Here is a 20,131-nt window from a genome sequence, read left to right as displayed (position 1 = left end):
TATATGTAACACTGAGATAGAACTGCAAGTGTGACACTGAAAGTGACAAATTGCCTTTTTGTCACACCAGCTAAGGTCTCAGCACAGTATCAATCAATAAATGTAATCGAATTAATCTCACCATGATGCAAATTATTGAATGCACATGCATAAATTGATGTTTCTCTGTATAACACATATTTGAAACATGTTATAATACTATTCATATACTATTTTAAACTCATTTCTAATTTCAAAGCTGTGTGTGTGTGTGTGTTATGGGGTTCCACCAAAGAAAACAGCTAAATAACAGCTTAATAAACACACTAAACAATGTTTGAATTAGAAAGTTTGTGTTAAAAATATCATTAGCTCTTTATAAAAATGTAAAGTGGAAAGTACCCACCTTGACAGATAAATTGATGAATGTGTGCATGTGTGTTTGTGCACATACTAATGCACAAAATCAGACAAAACCTCCCTTTGGAGACATTTTGTGATGTCCTCATTTTGAAAAATGATCCACCCATACATTTAATGTTTTTTTTTGTTTGTTTGTTTTTTTTATTATTATTATTTATTAATCTAAAAATGGCAACAACAAAAAATAGGGTTAGGTTTAGAGTGTGGGTTATGGTTAGTCTATAGTAATTATATCTAGGTAGATTTTCTTGGTACAGAAAATGTAAGTGATGTTTACCATGGCAAAACTGTGTGCCTCAATGTCACACTACCATGTCAAAAGAGCCCACCTTCATGTCTCTATATGATGCTCTGGTGTGGAAATTTGTTAATATGGGTGGTTGCTAGGGCATTGCTATGTGGTTGCTAGAGTGTTACTAAACTTCCCTTAATGTCCCAAGTGAAAAGAGGCCATCATCATCACTCTACCATTTTCTGTTCTGGAGAAATGAAACACACACACACAAAACATAGCCTGTGTGTGTGTGTGTGTGTGTGTGTGTGTGTTGTTGTTGTTGTTGTTGTTGTTGTTGTTTATGTGTGTTTATGTGTGTGTGCATTTGTTGTACAGCTGTATGTGTTTTGAGACTATGACAGCTATGCAAACAACAAAATAATTTATCAGCTTGAGCTGCCATTCGTCAATAATATTGTAAAATGTAATAATAAGTGACCTCAAAATGACATATTCATTCCCAGAGAGGTCTAAGTAGCACCTCCTGCTCTATAGAAAAAAATGGTGCACAATTCTTATAATAAATGATGGCATTGAGAGGGTGTGTGGTACAGAGATAAAGTGAGAGCAATGTGGATCACTCTAAATATCTGCCTGAATCTGTTCTTTACTTCTGTCTCTAGCTCAAACTCCTGTCAGCACCAGAGCCACTTCAAGTTGAAGTTTACTTGCTTGTTTTGATTATTGGGGGGTTACATCCGCCCCCAACCCCCCTGGAATCTACGCCCCTGGCTACCGAGCAAAGAGTGTGAAAGAAAACAAAAAATGAAATTGAAAGAAAAGAGAGACAACAATGGGAAAAAGCCTTTTGCATTTTTTCTTACAATTTATTATATTCAATATATATTACATGTACTGAAATCACATCACATCTAATAGATTGTGTGCAGTGTATGCAATCTGCGATAACGTTGTACGCAAGAAAACTGCAATATCTAAATGTAAATAATTTTTATAATGTGAATTTTTAATTTAATTGATTTATCTCTTTTCATAAATGCATCTCTTTTGTGTGACTGAACGTCAAATTTAAATGTCAAGCTTCCACCAGGCGCAGACTATTGTTTTGCTGTGGATGAGAGATCATTAAGTATCCCAACCTGCTGTCTAACATCACCCTCAGTTATCATCTGTATGACAACTGTTTAAAGCTTGTAGTGGCATTCAGGGCTGCTATAGATCTTATTAGAGGGAGAGAGAAGACCCTCTCCATCCTCAACTGCACCAGCCCACCACCAGTGATTGCTATTGTGGGAGATCTGGGGTCGACTCACTCCATTGCAGGTTCTAGTGTGCTAGGTCTATTTCGAGTTCCTATGGTAAGAAACTATATGATAACTAAAGTGTGATATAAAATTATGATAACAATTATGATATTGTATTTTATGAATATAATGATTTCTTGCTCTTCTACATTCTTCACCTCTCTGCTCTTTTTCTGTCTTTCTTAATCAGATTAGCTACTATGCCACCTGCTCCTGTTTGAGTGACAGAAAAAAGTACCCATCCTTCTTCAGAACTATCCCCAGTGATGCCTACCAAGTGTGGGCTATGGTTCAGATCTTGAAGTATTTTGGATGGATGGTGTTTTCTATAGTGATGATGACTATGGATCTATGCTGCTCAGTCCTTCCACCAGGAAATGCAGCTCTTTGGAGGTTGTGTTACTTTCTGAAATAATGTAATACGATAATCACAGGGACATTCAGTGCATAGTGACAGTGATTAAGACCTCTACAGCCAAGGTGACTGTGGCATTCTCGACTGATCTGCTAGCTCTGATGGATGAACTTTTATTGAAAAATATGGCAGGCAGACAGTGCATTGCATGCGAGGCTTGGACCACTTCACCTGTACTTCATGGTTCACATTACCTGCTATTTGTTAGTTTTGTTCTTTATCTTTACCTCTACCTGCTACAGTCATAGTTTTAACTGCTGTCCAGGTAGTGATACGTGCCGTCTGGTTATCAACTGCATCTCCAACACCCCATAAAAACACAGTCTATATCCATTCTAAAATAGTATATGAGTGTGCTATTGGCTCAGTGGCTGGCTTTGCCATTCTGCTGGGCTACAATGGACTGCTAGCAGCAGTGAGCTTCCTGTTAGCTTTTCTAGCATGGAACCTTCCAGATAACTTTAATGAAGCAAAATTCATTACCTTTAATGTGCTGATCTTCTGTGCTGTGTGGATTACATTTGTTCATATGTCAGCTCACCAGGGAAATATTCAGTGGCTGTTGAGATTTTTGCCATTCTGGCATATATTTGGCCATATTTGCCCCAAAGTGCTACATCATCATATTGCATCCAGAAAGAAACACTAAAAAAGCCATCACAGGAAGAGCCACAGAATATAAATAGTTTTACATACTGACTGTGGAATTCTATGACAAATGTATTTCTGCCTTTGTTACTCAATGTGCAACTTGTAGTAGCTTAAATAATCAGATTTGTTTCATTAAATTATTACACACATTTTCTCTGTCTTTCACTTGATATTTATATATAAATTATTTGAATCAACCATAACATATGATCATTCTAATTAAATTTTGAATTATATTATTTTTATTATAATTTGATGTTGTATAAATAATTATGACAGTAAATAATCATACTAATAATTATTAGTATTCAAATAGTATCAATACTTCGATATAATTTTTAAAAAGAAATGGTTTTAAGATTCTTGTGTTTGTAAAAAAAATCATGCCACCATTGCCACCATTACAGATAAATACTTTTGTACAAAAGACAATGGGCCTAATTCATTAAACACAAGGATAAAAAAATGTCTATGTAAATCATTCATAAAACCAATCATGTGTATCATTGTTGCAATAAATTTATGTTAAAATGAATTTATTTACTTAGAATATCACTCTGCTCATGAATAAGGCCAATTTTTTTCACTATAAGAAATGCTAAGGTCTGTTTCACAGATACTTTGTCTGCGGGGTTTGAGCAGTGCTGCTGTGTTACTTCTACAGCAGGCCTGTGTTGTGCTTTCACACGGACATCGTGTCTGCTATGTGACAGAGATGCAGCTCTAAACAATAAATAAGTGATTTCTGGTTAACCACATTGAGTTTTTCCTGTAATAATGGTCATAAATTATAAAATGTTTATTGGTGGTGAGCTTTAGAGAACTATTACAAACTTGATTGTCAAGAAATCTACGTAATGAGGAAGGGGGCGATATTTACATCTAAATTGTAATTAATCTATATGGAACGGATAAATCAAAACTTTGGTTGACGGACATCCCATTTCTGTTTGTTTTGTTTTTTTGTTTTTTGTTTTTTACAAGCAGCACAGCTACTCCTTCATTGTCCCCATCTGTCTGAAATAAAATGAGTTTACTTACAAATATCAAATGTATGTGAATTCTGTCATTCATTTTTGGGTTGTATTTTTAATTAACTTATTACCGTTACAAATCAGCTTGTGATGTCTCTGGTTTTCTAATTTAAACCATGTTTTTTCAAACTATATGTATACGTAGCTGTAGCAAAACTTATAATTAGAATTATAACAATTATATAAAAAGTAAAAATGTTCTGCCAGTGGATTTCCATTGAAAATAAAGAAGGATAAATAGCTATTTGCCCATTTTACCATTACTGAATCTAGTTTAAGCTTTACAGCTGATTGGTCTGTGTTTGTAAACATTCTGTGATGATGTGCATACTGCATACTAAATTGTGATTGGTTGTTTCTTCCTAATTAATCATCTATAGCCCAGGGGGTCAGGATCAGGGTTTGGCTGGTTTACTTCAAGAGATAGACCATACCATAACTACATCATTATGCAAACAAAAAGTTGTATTCTTATAAAAATGTTGGAATTTTTTTTTTTTTTTTTTTAGCAAAATAGAAAATTCATAAAAAATGTGTAACATTTATATAATTACTGCTATAATACTATATAATTATAGTACCTGTTTCACCCGTGACCCATTTTTTAAGGGCTTTTAAAGACCCCATTAAATCTAAATAAAAGTTGTGTTGCTTTCTATTAGCTTTAAGGTCATCTTTATGATAGTTTAGTTCAAAACGTTAACAAAATTTGCTTTCAACTGATATTTGCATTTAAAATTTGCAGTCTCTCTCTTCCTGCTAAAAAACATCAACACAACATGAAAATTCATGACATCACATTGCTGCTTAGAAATTGTCAAATCAAATCCTTTCTGGGTCGAGAAGGTACCGCCTCTATATCTGGCAGCAGGCCTGTCTGTGTTCTAAACACTGATAATGCCTTTGCAGGGCACTTCGAAGGGAGAACAATCCATGCTCTAGGGTCATTCCAAACAGAATTTCCGATTGACCATTATCACCTTTCAGCCCTCTGAAGCTCTCACAGTGCAGGTTAATTGTCTTTGAAGGAAATAGGGCATTAGTATGATCACTTTTGAATGAAATGAGAAGACAGGAAGAAAGTGGCTGGAGTTTATTCATATTTTAATGCAGGAAGTTTTCTGAGGTTTCTTGGGATGTACAGCACGAGAAAGAGTTCTTTATTCTTTATGTTTGGTTAGTAATTCAGAACTTTGATATTTTGTGATCTTTAACTCACTTGTTCCCTGTCTGTCACTCACTCAATGTTGTGTCGATGTAGTGACACTAGGGGTTCGATCTTGAGAGCCCCAATCACCTTTGCTTAAAATAGAAAAGACCAGTGAAAATTGGCGAGTGGAATTTGCATGCCACTCTCCGCCCCGGACATACGGGTATAAAAGGAGATGGTGCGCATCACTCATTCAGATTTTTTCTTCGGAGCCGAATGCATGTGTGTTTGTCCTCTCACTCTTTGCTACGCTGCTGGATTCTTACGGCACATATCAGCAGTCACCCTCACACGGCTGAGTGCTATGTTCCCCTGAGCCCTTCGGCAGCCTGAGTCTGCAGGTGCTAAAAGAGTAAATTAGAAAGAGTGTATTTCCTTCTAAAAGAGCTTGCGCAAACACTTGCCGTCTTATTAAAGATGTCCTTCCGTGTTTGCGCTACTGGATGTGGCCGTTATCTCTCCCCTACGGATACCCATGAAAGCTGCCTCGAGTGTCTGGGGCACCAGCACGCCGAGGCGGCTTTCTTGGAAGGGTTATGTTCTCATTGCGAGAACATGCCCATGAGAACATTGCGGTCGCGACTCACTTCCTTCTTCATGAAGCAAGGAGCCACCGCGCCCAGCCGGCTTACCGTCAGCCTAGGACAGACCGGGTCGGCAAGCACCGCGGGCGATTTGGATGTGGACATGGGAGCGTTTCCGCCGACTCTGCCCCCGCGGACCTCCCATCCCCCAGCATGCTCGTTCTGTCCGGACGAGCTGTCGAGCGATGCAGGCGGCCTGCCTCAGGGCGTTTTAATGTGTCGTTCTCAGCTCGCGACGACGGATGAGCTTTCGGTCGCGGCATCAGAGGGTGGGCTTCTGCTATCAGAAGTGGATGAATCTTCTGAGCTCCCGCCCACGGGTGGTAGAGCACACGATGATTCAGACGCTGAGATGGCAGCCGTGCTTGCCCGGGCGGCTGCGAACATCGGGCTGAAGTGGAACCCTCCACCCTGTCCTGAGCGTTCGTGGATGGATGATTGGTTTCTGGGCTCAGAGCGTGACTCACGGCCGTGCCCCACCCCGGTGCTTTTCTGCCTAGAAGTGCATGAGGAGCTAACGAAGTCGTGGAAGGCAACTTTTACTGCCCATACTTGCTTTGCGGGCTCGTCCTCTCTGACTACCCTCGACGGCGGAGCAGCTAAGGTATATGTTGAGCTTCCCCAGGTAGAGCGCGCCGTAGCGGTGCATTTATTCCGACCGACCAAGGCTCCCTTCCAAGGCATGTAAGTTCTTTTCCTCTTTAATGACGAAGGCTTACAAGGCCATGGGTCAGGCCGCTTCCACCCTGCATGCCATGGCCATCCTGCAGGTCCACCAAGCCAAGGCGCTAAAAGACCTGTACGAAGGTAGGACCGACCCAGGGCTGATGTAGGAACTGCGCACTGCGACCGACCTCGCCTTACGTGCGACGAAGGTCACGGCGCGTGCCATGGGGCGGAGATGCGTGATGCCGAGAAAGTCCGCTTTCTTGATGTGCCCATCTCCCAAGGGGGGCTTTTTGGCGACACCGTCGAGGATTTTGCCCATCAGTTCTCGACGGTGAGAAAGCAGACCGAGGCAATTAAACACACCCTGCCATGGCACGACCTAGCCGCCTTCAGGCCACCGAGGAACTGCACCCCATCTGCTTCTCGCCAGAGCCGTTCCCCTGCGGTGCCAGTCCCTGCTCCTGTACCATCGGAGCCCACTAGCCGGCCTCAGAGAAGAAGAAGTGTGCTGGTCTCTGGGGCCGCTCGCCCGCCCCAGTCACTGGCCACCTTTGCGGGCTTGCGGAGCAGCACATCCCCCTGGGCTGTCTTCCAGGTGGGGCGCCTGCTCTGCCTTGCCGCGAACCACCCTGCCTGGGCATGGTAAGTCCAGTCGTCCCCCTGCTGCCACTGTCACGGAGGCTGGAGGCCTGGTCAGAGCCCTCCAGCCCCTCATGGTGGCTCATCAGGACAATTCGCCTCGACTACGTGATCCAGTTCGCCAGATGCCCGCCCTGGTTCAGTGGCATCCTCTCCACTATGGTGCAGGGCGAGGGTGCCTCCGTCCTTCGGGTGGAAGTTGCCACCCTTCTGGCAAAGGGAGCAATAGCGCCCGTCCCTGTAGCAGAGTTGCGCAAGGCTTCTACAGCCCTTATTTTATCATGCCCAAGAGAGGGGGAGGGTCGAGCCCAATCTCGGACCTGCGTGCCCTGAACAAGGCCTTACACAGGCTTCCATTCAGGATGTTAACTCAGAAGTGCATCCTGGCATCAGTACGACATCAGGATTGGTTCGCGGCCATCGACCTGAAGGATGCGTACTTTCACGTATTGAACCTTCAGGCAGAAGGTAGCGGCACCAGTGAAACATTTTCAGAGGCTCCTGAGAGATATGGAGTGGTGGTGGCATAGTGGACTGAAGCACTGAACTGGTAAGCAAAAGGTTGTTGGTTCAGTTCCCACAGCCACCACCATTGTGTCCTTGAGCAAGGCACTTAACTCCAGGTTGCTCTAGGGGGATTGTCCCTGTAATAAGGCACTGTAAGTCGCTTTGGATAAAAGTGTCAGCCAAACGCATAAATGTAAATGTAAATATGGCATCCTCGGCGGTGATTCTTCCCCTCAGGTTGATATAAACCACTTCAGCACTGGCAGCACAGACTCAGGTCCTGAGGTGGGCATGGTGCCACGGCACACGGTGTGTGACCATCGTGCCACAGTGCCATCAGACTTTCAGCCCTTGGTCGTACCTGGCATTTCTACGGGCAGGTGTTCCCCTAGAGCAGGTCTCAAGGCATGTCGTGGTCATGACTGATGCCTCGAACTTGGGCTGGGGCACTGTGTGCAACGGGCAGGCAGTGTCGGGGCTCTGTATGGGGCACATGTGGCACATCAACTGCTTAGAGTTGCTGGCAGTATCGCTGGCCCTGAGGAGGCTCCGGCCATTGATTCAGGCATGTTGGTTCGAACCGACAACACGGTGACCGTAGCGTACATAAACCGCCAAGGCGGTGGACACTCACGTCGCATGTCGCAACTCACCTTCCACCTCCTCCTTTGGAGTGAGCAGACCTTGAAGTCTCTGTGAGCCACTCATCTTCCGGGCGCCCTCAACCGTGCAGTGGATGCACTCTCAGGCAGGTAACGCTCCATGTGACACCCCCACGTAGTCCAGCTGATTTGGGAGAGATTTGGGGAGGCACAGGTAGACCTGTTTGCCTCCCAAGTCTCCTCTCACTGCCCCCTGTGGTACTCCTTGTCCAAGGCCCCTCTCGGCACGGATGCCTTGGCGCACAGCTGGCCTCGGTGGCTACGTAAGTATGCGTTTTCTCCTGTGAGACTCATTGCACAGACTCTGTGCAAAGCCAGGGAGGATGAGCAGCAAGTCCTGTTCGTTGCGCCTTACTGGCCCAACCGGACTTGGTTCTTGGATCTGATGCTCCTGACAGTAGCACTTCCCTGGCGCATTCCCCTGAGGCAGGACCTTCTCACTCAGGGGCAAGGCATGCTCCAGCACCTGCGGCCGGACCTCTGGAATCTCCATGTCTGGCTGCCTGGATGGGATGCAGAAGGTCTTCCGCCAGCGGTGATAGACACGATCACTCAGGCCAGGGCCGGAAAAATAAAACAAGACACCCACCACATGTCATGACAATGACAACAGCTGCTCTGATGCAGCATTTCATTTCCACAGAACCAAAGCCTAAAAGCTAAGTTTACCTGAAACTTTAATACTATTCCACAGTGCAAGCACTGGTATGTCCTTGAGGAAAAGAAAATCTACCTTTAGTATTATTTACAGTCACAAAACATTGGCTGTGTTCAGAATAGTATACAACCATACACAACACTGGATTAAAAATTCTAAATAAGCATATTTATTTGTGGGATGCTAACTGAACAACACTCACAGGATTAGACCCCATCCACATAAATGCAATATTTCTGAACATAATAATAATCCTTTACATAGCACTTTTCTAAGCACTCAAAGCACTTTACATAGTATTGGGAGAATCTCCTCAACCACCACCAGTGTGTAGCATCCACCTGGATGATGCAACAGCAGCCATAGTGTGCCAGAACACCCACCACACACTATCTATTGGTGGAGAGGAGAGTAGAATGATGTAGCCAAGCAACCTTAGTTTTCCCCAGGAGATCTCCCATCCAGGTACTGGCCAGGCTCAACCCTGCTTAGCTTTAGTGGGCAACCAGTCAAGAGCTGAAGGGTGATATGGCGGCTGGCATATTTCTTAACAGATTTCTTGGTGTTTTGGTCTTCCATCCACACTTAAACAGCTTTTTTCCAAAGTGAAGAAATTTCAAAAACAGTTTTCCGTGATGCATGTGGACAGGTTAAAAAGAGATTTTGGAAGTTGGAGACATTATGAATGTGCATGACAATGGTTGTTTATAAATATCTCATGTGCTCGAATTTGACAGTGGAGGTGGAACACAGCTTTGTTTTGTTTTGGTCAGCTGTCATTGTCAGGTTTGATGTTTACCAGTCAGCCTACAATTGCTTAATCATTACACTGCTACACAGAGGCATATGCATATACTGTACTGTGTCCTTTAATTATAAGTAAAACTCTCCAGCCATGTAAAATTTAACTTCAATATGCATGCCCATAATGTTCTTCTGTGGTTTTTGACATAAAAGATTTAAGGCACAATATCGCCAACTCCTGGCCTGGTGTGTTTATGTGAGCACTTTAAAACGTTTTGCATTGTCGTCTGGACAGAGAGATTCCTAAACCGATGTTGCTGCGGACATGTTTTTTGGTTTTTTTTAATGGTGGGTGAAAACTTTGTTTCTACAAATGCCCATATACGTGAGGACAAGGCCCTAAACGTGCAATGTAGTGAGGTCACGTGACAACAATGTAGCACTAGGGCAGGGATGGGCAACACTGAAGGGGCCGAGGGCCAAACAATTTTCTCCATTCTACCAAGGGGCCGGATTACAAATCTGCACTCTAACAATGTTCACCCCTTTACTCAATTTCCTCATTATTGTGGGTAATCTATGCACAACTAATGCAATGTTCTGTTAAATATTTTGTTACCTATATTAACATTTTTATTTAACAATATTTATAAAAACTAAAATAATTCTTTTGTAACTTGCGTTTTTACTAAAACATGCTGTTCACATGTACAAATTCATGTTCAACTGACAAGCAATATACTTCAGACTTAAATTTTCAAGAAAATTTATCTAATTTGCATTGTCTACATTTTCAACAGACAAACACACAACATTTTCAACCCCACCTCATAAAACAGCTTATAGGTATTAGTTAAAATCAAAATATTATCATCAGTAACAATACTTGATAAAAGAACATAACATTTCAGTGCAATAATACAAAACATTTCAGCACCACAACATACACGCACGGGACGAACAGTCCCGTGTGTCAGAGAACATTCTCTCTATTCGCATGTCTTTTCAACAATCGGTCAGGCATCTCAATTGCGCATTTCGTCAAAGTTTCTCCCTCTTATAACAACTTTTTCGTTTTTCACAAGCATGAGCGAAACAGCATTATATGTCTTTGGTGATTCCCGCACTGTCACGGATTTTGTAAAAACTTTTGATGCCTTTTACCCTTGTATTTTATTTACCCTTTACATCTGTGAGGAGAGCAGCTCTGGTGTATGTATCTCTCATACTGTACGCCTCTTTGATCACTTGATCAATGGTGTATTTGCGAATCAAACTGAAATCTTTAATGACAGATTTTGTATACAGGTAAACAAAAGACATGGGTTCCACCTGCATACATTAACAATAGCACGCACTATTGTTGCTGACAAGGCTGAGGTAAAATGTAGCTCAATTTACCTTATAAATGATGAGCAAGTGTAAGATGTTGCATGCTAGAATCCTAGAGTGATCAGCAGGTCTGCTAAGAACAAGTGACCTCCTCTAGTCAATAGTTGTAATAACATCATAAACTGAATACAATCTTTACATAATCCCTTTTTCAAATAAATAAAATCAATCCTCAGTCTTGTCCGATGGGCCGCATACAGACGTCAAAGTTTGAATGAGAATGTTAACGAACAGCTCTCTCTCTACACTACTGTTTGTTTATGCTGTTTTGCATACTATTTTTAAAAGAACAGAAAAAAGAGTATACTCACTGGCAGCCAACAGTTTGGAATAATGTACAGATTTTGCTGTTTCGGAAGGAAATTGGTACTTTAATTCACCAAAGTGGCATTCAACTGATCACAAAGTATAGGACATTACTGATAAAAAAAAAACAGCACCATCACTATTTGAAAAAAGTCATTTTAGATCAAATTTAGACAGGCCCCATTTCCAGCAGCCATCACTCCAACACCTTATCCTTGAATAATCATGCTAAATTGCTATTTTTGTACTAGAAAATCACTTGCCATTATATCAAACACAGCTGAAAGCTATTTGGTTCATTAAATTAAGCTTAACATAGTCTTTGTGTTTGTTTTTGAGTTGCCACAGTATGCAACAGAGTGGCATGTCTTAAAGTCAATATTACATCAAAAATGGCAAAAAAAGAATCAGCTTTCTCTAGAAACTCATCAGTAAATCATTGTTTTGAGGAATGAAGGCTATACAATGCTTGAAGTTGCCAAAAAAACTGAAGATTTCATACAAAGGTGTACACGACAATCTTCAAAGACAAAGGGTAACTGGCTCTTACAAGGACAGAAAGGGATGTGGAAGGCCCAGATACAACTAAACAAGAGGATAAGTACATCAGAGTCTCTAGTTTGAGAAATAGACACCTCACATGTCTCAGCTGACAGCTTCATTGAATTCTACACGCTCAACACCAGTTTCATGTACAACAGTAAAGAGAAGACTCAGGGGTGCAGGCCTTATGGGAAGAATTGCAAAGAAAAAGCCACTTTTGAAACAGAAAAACAAAAAGAAAAGGATGGAGTGGGCAAAGAAACACAGACTTTGGACAACAGATAATTGGAAAAGAGTGTTATGGATCTTAAACCCATTGAGCTTTTGTGGGATCAGCTAGACTGTAAGGTGCGTGAGAAGTGCAGCCACATCTATGGCAAGTGCTACAGGAAGCGTGGGGTGAAATGTCATCTGAGTACCTGGACAAACTGACATCTAGAATGCCAAGGATCTGCAAAGCTGTCATTGCTGCACGTGGAGGATTTTTTGATGAGAACTCTTTGAAGTAGTTTAAGAAGTTCTGAATTTTTTTTCAAATTGTAATAATAATTTTTCACATTATTAATGTCCTGACTATACATTGTGATCAGCTGAATGCCCCTTTGGTGAATAAAAGCACCAATGTCTTTCCATAAGAACAAAATCTGTACATTATTCCAAACTTTTGGTCGCCAGTGTACATGTTGTATACAAACAGTTTTGCTTTGTTACTGTGCAGTATGCAGTAAGCTAGTATTCCATTCCAAAGACTGCCATTCACACACAAATTATATATATTTATAATATTTTTATTTATTAGACCTATCAATCAATTTAAATTGTTAACTATGTAAATTAATAAAAAAATATAAAAAAATAAAAAAAATCATCAAACATAGCAATCAATCATGCCCCCTGAGCAGTAAAATTTACGTAATCTGGATTTTTCCTACCATCAGAGATATTCAAGCTTGAAGTACCATGAAGTCCACACTCAGCGCAGACCCAGCTTCTACTACAGGCAAAGCACACTCACAGAGGACAGTCTACACAGAATGAATGAGGGGGCATTTACACAGGATGCATTCTGCATTCAAATCCAACTAGAATGGAAGCAACAAAATGGAACAGAGACATTTAAATGTTTAACTACTTTTAACTTGTCACAGCATTTTAAAAATGCTCATGGTGCAAGATGCTTAAAAACAGCTAACAATTCAAAAATAGCACAGACAGAATGCAAGAACACAATTTTGTCTGAACAGCCCCTAAATCTACCTTGCACAGATTGACAAACTTGATTGCTGTCAACTGTAGGCTGGTAAAAGAATGTTCAAAGATCTAAAAAAAACAACAACAAAAAACAATATATTAACTTCTAAAGCCACATTTAGAAGCACCTATTAAATTATTTAGTTAGCCACAATAATTTAATGTCTTCAGAATATCCATACTTTTCCTCAGCAATTACTGCAGTATGTGATAAAGTTGAGTTCGTGGGCAATGGAGGAGTCAGGAGACAACGAAACAGGTTCAAGGTCAGTTCTTTTAATGAAAGCACACACACACTCGACGGTAACCCTCAACTAAAATAAACTCGTGAGATCACTGGACACTCTCTCTCTCGTGCCATCTAGTCACTCTCTCTCCCATTCTGATGCTCTGGCATGCCTTATCAGGTCTCTCTCTGCCATCACTATAATGAGAGACAGGTGTTAGAGTAATTATAGCCCAAGTGACGAGCCTAAACCGCTTTCCATCTCCCGCAGACAGACACATGACCATTGCATGGGGCCCCAGACGTCGGGGGCCCCCTGCCCTGTTAGGAAAGCTCCGCAATAACCACTGGAGGAGTAACATGTTGTTCTGGGTACACGCGTGAATACGCTGTTGTCAGGGTTGTATGTGTTTTGTTCCATGCCATGTTTGTTCTTGTCATGTGATCTTGTCATATGGTCCCCTGGTCATGTGATTTCATGTTTCCCTCCATGTTTCCCTCCATGTGTCTTGTTTTCATTGGTTCATTGTATTATTATTAGTTCAGTCTTGTGATTGATTGTCTTGTTTACTTGTTACCCATGTCTGTGTATTTAAGCCCTCATGATTGCCATTGTCTCTGGTCAGGTATTGTTAATGTAACATTGTGTTTGTGAAGGTATCATTGTTGGTTCTATGATCAAGTCAATTCTAGTCAAGTCAAGTCATGTTTATGTTTTGTTTCATAGTCTAACAAGTCATGTCAAGTTTAGTTATGTCGTTTATGTTTGTTATGTATTGGATTCACGTTTTGGATATCACTTATGTAAATAAACTGCACTTGGGTTCCCACTTCATCATCGTCTTCGTCTGCCAGTCATTGTTACAGCCAGCCATTATTACAGAATACCTCACCTAACCATGAACCCAGCAGTTCAACTTCTACGCCTACGTCAGGGGAATTGTCCCCTGGAGGAATATATAGAGGACTTCTGCACTCTGGCCTGCAAGGTCGACTTTAATGAGATTGCCCACAAGGACTGTTTTCGCTTTGGACTGAATGAGCAAATCTCTTCCCTGATGCCAGGCGGTCAGAGTACCCACAGCCCGGCTCAGTATATCGACTTTGCCCTACTAATATGTGGTTCATTGTTCACTGTGGGGAAGGTGGATGCCAAGCCAGAGTCCCACATCATGGCCGCCAAGCCAGAGTCCCACGTCATGGCCACCAAGCCAGAATCCCACGTCATGGCCGCCAAACCAGAGTCCCATGTCATGGCCGCCAAACCAGAGTCCCACGTCATGGCCGCCAAGCCAGAGTTCCTTATCATGGCTGCTGAGCTAGAGCCATCTTTTGCCCCGGATCCTGAGCCTGCTCCATGCCATGTAACAGCAACGCCTCAGTCTGCTCCATGCCATGTCACAGCAACACCTCAGCCTGCTCCATGCCATGTCACAGCAACACCTCAGTCTGCTCCATGCCATGTCATAGCAACGCCTCAGCCTGCTCCATGCCATGTCACAGCAATGCCTCAGCCTGCTCCATGCCATATCACAGCAATGCCTCAGCCTGCTCCATGCCATGTCACAGCCACACCTCAGTCTGCTCCATGCCAAGTCACAGCCAAACTTCAGTCTGCTCCATGCAATGTCTCAGGCTCACCTCTGGTCAATGAGCCAACGCCCAAGCCTGCCATGGTCAACGAGCCAACGCCCATATCTGCCACGTCCAACGAACCAGCATTGCAAGCCTCGTCCATCCCAGAGCCAGTGTTGCAAACCTCGTCCGTTCCAGAGCCATCTCTCACTGGGCTATTTGAGTTGGAATTGGTTCCCGCCCTTGTGCCCACCCTGAGTTCTCCTGATCAGCCGGTTCCCCCCAGTCCACTGGCTCGATCATCGCCCTCTGAGATATTCCAGACACGGAGAACTTTTGAACCTCCGACTCCGCCTAGACCCTCCGAGCCATGGACTCCACCTTGGCCTGTCAATCCCTCGACATCACCTCGCTCTACGTTCCCTCGGCTCCACCGCGTTCCTTCAGCCTGTCAGCTTTACTGGGGTCCCTCGTCCCTCCAGCTCCTCCTTGGTCTGTCGGTCACCTGGCTCCGGTTTGACTCTCCGATCCTCTGGCTACGCCTCATCTCTCTGATCCTTTAGCTCCACCGGGGACCTCCTTCCCTATGGCTCCGCCTTGGTCCTTATCCCCACCGGCTCCACCTCAGTCTTCCGATCCCCCAGCTACGCCTTGCTCCTCCGAACCTCCGGTGCTGCCTTGGTCCTCCCTACCGCCGGTTCCACCCTGGCCCTTCGAGTCTTTGGCTACTCTCCGGGTATCCAGTTCTCCATGGTTTCGCCCCTTGAGCCTCTCACAGCTCTGCCTTCCATGGCTCTGCCCCTCGAGCCTCTCATGGCTCCACCCTCCACGGGCTCTGCCCTGGTCTCATGCTCCACAACATGTTTTAACCAGACCACGCCCCACACCTTGTTGAGGATCATCAGAGACTCCAGCCACCCGAGCCATGGGCTGTTCTCACTGCTACCATCAGGTAGGCGGTATCGCAGCATCAGGACCCGCACCAGCCGACTCCATGATAGCTTCTTCCCCCAAGCAATCAGACTTTTGAAATCTTGATCTCCCACGATCAAATACATCACCACTGCACTTTATTACCCTTACTCTTATATCTCACACTGGACTGTCATAAATTATATTATTATATTATATTCTCTCTTAACAACTGACTATCAACCGACAGCTGAATGTCAATACAGTACAATACTGCACATTCTATATATACTTTTTTATATATTTTTATTTTTTATTTTTATTGAATAATGTGTATCTATATAGTGCGTATTGTATACTGTACAGTGTATGTTATTATTTGTATATTGTTGAGTGTAATTATGTGTATATCAGATGTTTAAATTGTGTTGTGTTAATTTGATGTTATTGTAAATTGGTACTGTCTCATCACTGTCACGACTGCTATGTTGATCGGAACTACACCCAAGAATTTCGCACACCATTGCACTTGTGTATATGGCTGTGTGACAATAAAGTGATTTGATTTGATTTTGATTTGACCATGTTTCCATGTCCTGCCATGTAACCATGTCAAGTTGGTTGTCTTGTTTACTTGTTACCCATGTCTGTGTATTTAAGCCCTCATGTTTGCCATTGTCTCTGGTCAGGTATTGTTTATGTAACATTGTGTTTGTGAATGTATCGTTGTTGGTTCTAGGATCAAGTCAAGTCTAGTCAAGTCAAGTCATGTTTATGTTTTGTTTCATAGTCTACCAAGTCATGTCAAGTTTAGTTAAGTCAAGTTCATGTTTATGTTTTGTTCACGTTTAGAGTTAGGGTTTCTGGATCTCACTTTTGTTAATAAAATTGCACTTGGGTTCTTCACTCCATCGTCATCATCTTTGTCACTGCCAGCGCCAGCATACGTTACAGCTGTTGTCAGTGCTCTCAGAGCGGTTCAGATTAGAGGTCCACCGGGCTCGGATTAGTTTTTCAAGTAGGACCTTGGGTTTGGGTTTGTAATTTATGACAAAATATGCAGGCCTTCCGAACTCATTTCGCCCATGCGCTCTCACTCACAGATACGTGCGAACGAATGAGGGGCCGTTCACACCGAACCAGGGTACTTAGAGCACCCTCAATTGCAGACCAGGGCAAACTACTGCATGCGGGTCGATTTATCATAAACGTGTTTTATTAGATCTTTCATTTATCTGGCTTTGGGACCTATCATGCATCCACAAGCTTTCAATATGCTCAGGGTTGCCAGATAATAGATGCAACACCCCAATCAGAGATTTATACATGCACAAATAGGAAATATTTTTTCCTTATGTCATACTTAATTTATGCAACCTGGCAACCATGCATGGGAGTGCATGCGCTTTATCTCTCTTTGTTCAAAAAAAAAAAAAAAAAAGTGCTCTCAATAGTGCATGGAGGGGACACGCAAGTAAAACCAAGTGAGAGAGGAATATTTTTGTTCTTTGTGTTATTTGTGAAATGCTGAAGTCCCTCACACCTGTATGTGAATGTTACTCTGGCAGTAATCATTTATCAGTGTCATGCAGCCTGCAGCCTGTTTTATTCAGTTGTGTGCTGAAAGGGATGCCAAACAAACCATTGACAAGACTCACATCATGACCCATGAGCGTGTAAACAGGTTGATAATGTTTTCAGAATAAAACAAGTAAACAGGTTTTCTTTACGTTATTTAAGTAGCATTTAAACATGATGTAATCTATTAAAAATTTATAATTATGATACATCTCCACTTTATACAGAGCACCCCCACTATTTTCAGAAGCATCATCAGTGATTTTGATCTGGAACCAGGCCTGCACCGAACGCGTTATTGCATGCGCCTGGTCTGTTTTTCCATTGTTTTCCTATGTAAATGTGCTGGACAAACATCCTTGACTCCTGCACCACATCTCACTGTTTCTTGTGTCTCATGCAGGACTGGCATATTTTTAGACTCTGTGTCAAGTTAAAAATGAACTTGTGTCACAAATATTCAACATTTTGAACAAGTTCAGGTTGCAAAGAGGTGACTGTTGCATTGTTTAACATTATTCCAGATTGTTCTGCACCAAGCAAAGCGCTTGATAAACATCAATGTTTTTTACCTTCTGCTCTAGTGTGCTGATGGGTCGCCATGCCTTGTTTACTGTTACAATAATGTTACGAATGTTGCCTACGATGCCTTACAAAAAATACAGCCTTCTGCAACATGGTGAACAATACACTGCAGCATAAGAATATAAGGTGAAATTAAAGTAAATAAGACAGATTTACAGTATATTACTATTGTATCCAACAAATCCTCAAAATAATAATAACAATAATAATACAGTATCATATTATAATGACAATCTGGACATTAATAAATAATTGATGGGTAATAATAAATTTCTGAAATGTTGTTGAGTGAAGCAGTAGGTTTTGCACACCCTGTTCATTAAAATACAACAAGAAAAAAAGAGTTTTGTAAAATAAATGTAGGTAAATATTGCATTATCTTTAACTAGATTTCTATTTCATTAAACGTTTTGAATGTACTTGGCAACGATGGCTGATAAGATGAATTTAAAATTAAGATTTAAAATCAATTTTATGCAATTGTTTAAGCAAAAATTTTCTAAATGGGGCCACGGGTTGGTCGGTTGCTTAGGGCCTCAGAAATTGTAAACCCGCCCCTGAGTGGGACAGACAAAGAGAGGGATGTGGATAATTCTGCATATTTGTATGTTACTATCTTTTAATTCTGGACTCAAGTGAGCTCCGACACAACATTGCAGTTTTTTGTTTGTTTTGTTTACAATTCTTATGATTTTTGTCTTAGATGTTGTCTGGTTTATTGTCTATGACAGACAAACACTTTTGGACATTGGTTCTGCAATTGCACACAGTAAACTGAACTTCAAATTCCTCAATGCTGACCCACTGTTTACAAATACTGTAGCGGAGCCCTTTGTTTGGGCAGCCTGGCCGCGGAAATGCAGAAGGAAAAGGGGAAATAGAGCCGCCGTTCTCATCAGAGTAAGATGTCACGTAAATCGACCCCTGCTACCCAGTATTCTACTGGCAAATGTTCAGTCTCTGGACAACAAGCTCTGCGAGCTGATGGCGCAGATCTCTTTCCAATGAGAGATGAGGGACTGCGGCATTATCTGCCTTACGGTAACTTGGATGTCTGCTGAGATTCCATATTCAGCCATCGAACCCGCGGGGTTCTCTGTGCACCGAGCAGACAGAGCGAAAGACCTTTCAGGTAAAAGCAGAGGTGGTGGTGTATGTTTTATGATCAACAAATCCTGGTGTGATCAAAAGAACGTACATTCTATCAAGTCTTTCTGCTCTCCTGATCTGGAATTTCTCATGCTTCTGTGTCGACCATTCTGGCTACCGAGGAAATTCACATTGGTCATTATCACTGCTGTGAACATCCCGCCACAAGCCGACACAGACCGGGCACTCAAGGAACTGTGACCAGGGACTTTAACAAAGCCAACTTCAAGTCAATCGCACCAAAATACCACCAACACATCAGTTTCAACACACGAGGGGACCGGGTTTTTGACCATTGCTACTCTCCCTTCCGGTACGGCTACAAATCCCTCCCCCACCCACCATTTGGCAGATCAGACCACTCTTCCATTCTGCTTCTGCCCGCTTACAGGCAGAAACTGAAACAGGAAGCACCCACCCTCAGAATGATCCAGTGCTGGTTGGACCAATCAGATTCTACGCAAAAAGACTGTTTTGATCACGCGGACTGGAAGATGATCCGGTCCGCCTCTGATGATGACATCAAGGTTTACGCTGATAGCGTAACGTGTTTCATCAGAAAGTGCATAGAGGATGTTGTTCCGACCAGAACAATACGGATCTACACCAACCAGAAGCCATGGATAAATAGCGATGTTTGCGCGGCACTTGATGCGCGGACCTCCGCTTTTAATTCCGGGAACATGGAGGAGCATAAACAAGCCAGTTATGCACTCCGCAAAACTATCAGAGCAGCCAAACGCCAGTACAGGGACAAGATTGAAGGATAGTTTAACACCACCAACTCTAGAAGCATGTGGCAGGGAATTAATATCATCACGGACTACAAAGGGAATACAAACACCTCTGCCTCTCTCCCGGATGAGCTAAATACTTTTTATGCTCATTTCAAGGGAAATA

This window comes from Myxocyprinus asiaticus, chromosome 26 (assembly GCF_019703515.2).
Source record: "Myxocyprinus asiaticus isolate MX2 ecotype Aquarium Trade chromosome 26, UBuf_Myxa_2, whole genome shotgun sequence".
Taxonomy (NCBI): Eukaryota; Metazoa; Chordata; class Actinopteri; order Cypriniformes; family Catostomidae; genus Myxocyprinus; species Myxocyprinus asiaticus.
The sequence above is the reverse complement of the archived record's forward strand: the minus strand, read 5'-3'. Positions refer to the sequence as shown.